Source organism: Sarcophilus harrisii, chromosome 2, assembly GCF_902635505.1.
Source record: "Sarcophilus harrisii chromosome 2, mSarHar1.11, whole genome shotgun sequence".
Classification (NCBI taxonomy): domain Eukaryota; kingdom Metazoa; phylum Chordata; class Mammalia; order Dasyuromorphia; family Dasyuridae; genus Sarcophilus; species Sarcophilus harrisii.
In genome coordinates, this window is record NC_045427.1 from 431,337,199 (window position 1) to 431,339,542 (window position 2,344).

A 2,344-nucleotide genomic window follows, 5' to 3' on the forward strand; every position below is an offset into this window, starting at 1 on the left:
GAGAGCTGGACTTGAACCGGGAAACTGGCGTGGACATTGGTGGTGACATTGGGCCTCTAGCCAGGTCTGGCCAGGACCTGTGAGGTTCAGGGGGACATTAGTATTAAATTCACTTGGATGGACTCTGGCCATACCAGGCGTCAAGGTCAGCCAGCTGGAGTTACCCAATGTCCTAGTGCCCAGGAACTAACAGGGAGCCTTACAGCTCTGGGTCCTCACACCGTGGTAGCTCAGTAATGTCTCCTGATGAGAATGGGTGAAACACATATATATCTGTGTCTATAAGTCTACATGTATGTGTATAGGTAAGTATATGTACATATATAATATTTGTATTTATATAAGGGCAACTGGGTAGCACAGTGGCTAGAGCTCAGTCTGGAGTCAAGAAAACTCATCTTCTTGAGTTGTGTGATTCTGGGCAAGTCACTTAACCCTGTTTGTCTCAGTTTCCCCATCTGTAAAATGAGCTAGAGAAGGAAATGGCAAATCTCTCCAGTATCTTTGCCAAGAAAATCCCAAAATAGACATGACTCAAATAACTGAACAACAATACATACATATGCTTTTTAGAGATAAATACCATATATATATATATATATATATATATATATATATATATATGAATGTGTATATATGGATATATATAGAATTGAATTTGATTGTCACGACAAGAAAACAGATGCTATTACAGCCGTGAAGTGGCTTGCCTATAGTCAGTCACATAGCAAATCTATGAAAGCCTCTGCTCTCAAAGTTTTCAGCTCTTTCCACTATATTGTGTTTATTTATGCATTTTTATAAGCAAGGGCGCTGGGGCTTTAGGGTCACACAAAGAATTTAGCATGCATTTCCCCCTGGGGCCTAGTCCAATCCTCTGAAATGAAGTATCTTGTCTTCTTTGGGGAAGACCTCAGAGACTCTGGGCTCAGTATAGATTTTTTGAAATGTGAGGATTAATTCTCCCCAGTTAGGGATGGCATGCAAGAGTAGAGAAGAGTGTTTCCTCCAGAAGCTGAGAGCTCGGGTTCTAATTTCCCCTCTGAGACTAACTACCTTGTGTGACCTTGGGCAAAAATTTTGATTTCCCAAGACTCAGTTTCTTCATCTGTAAACCGAGGGGGTTGGACCAGACAGCGCCTGAGATTCTTTATAGCTCTGGATTTATGGTCCTATGATGCCTCATGTCCCAGAAGACTGAAACCTCCAGCCTCCTCTCCAGAATATATTCCCTGTGATGAAATTTGAATATGGCCACATGTTGGGACTTATTCAGTGAACCTTTCCTGGCTTATCTTTGTGAATAAGGTGACTCTTTTAGAGTAGGTGCTAGAGAAGGGGCTGGTAGACTTCGAAACTCCCATCTCCCCCACAAGTACTCAGCATGTGGTCAGTAAAAGTGGGGGTGAGGATGGGGAGAAGAGGGAATAAGGAAGGGTCAGGTAGGCTGGAGCTGGAATGAGGCTGCCTTTGGACAGTGTGGAACTCAGTGAAATGAAATGGACTCCTTGTGGGGACAAACCCTGCATTGCCTAGTGCCTTCCCTTCACTTAGCAATTAATTTACCAATTATGTTCAGATCAGAATTTCCCTGGGAAAGAAGGACATTTTTATTATCTTCTGCAATTGCTGGCAGGTTTTTTAAAGCCTCCAGCTAGAAAGTTTGCATGGAAGATTTGAACACAAAGTGATCTGCTTTTTGAAGTTGAAATGAGTGCTCCTGAAATTAGAACAGGGAATGGTGGTTAGACCTGTGTTCATTATAGGAATCTCTCAGAGCAGGCAATTCCCTCTCCCAGAGCAGGTCAGAACTTTCTCTGCATTTTATAATTTTAGAGAGTTGCCTAAAGCATTGAGAGATTAAGTGACTTGTTCAGGATCATACAGTCAGTAGATGAGGTTTGAATCCAGGTCTTCCTGGCTCCAAGATAGCTTCTTTATCCATTATATCACTTGGAAAAGGGCATAAATAAGACAGGAAAATAGTCAGAGAGAACAGAGAGGAAGTGCATGAATATAATACTAGGGGTGTGGGGAAGGTCAAGGTAGAGGGATTGGGAGAGCCTAATACTGAACAATCTGCTAGGATTAAGAAGCACTGAAGATACCTTTCACTTTCTCCATCTTTGAGGGGCAGAGAAATGGGATTACAAGATAGTACTTGTTTATGAGGGCTGAGAAGCATGTGAGAGAAGGCTTCGGAGTTTGTATGCATCTTTGAGAAAGGATGCTCAAGTTACTCACTTTCCTTAGGGATGCTCAGGTTTCCTCAACATCCATTAAGCACATTTAAGTGCCTCAGAGGTCCTGGGCCTCTAAGACCTAGAGATCATCTCAGCCCCAT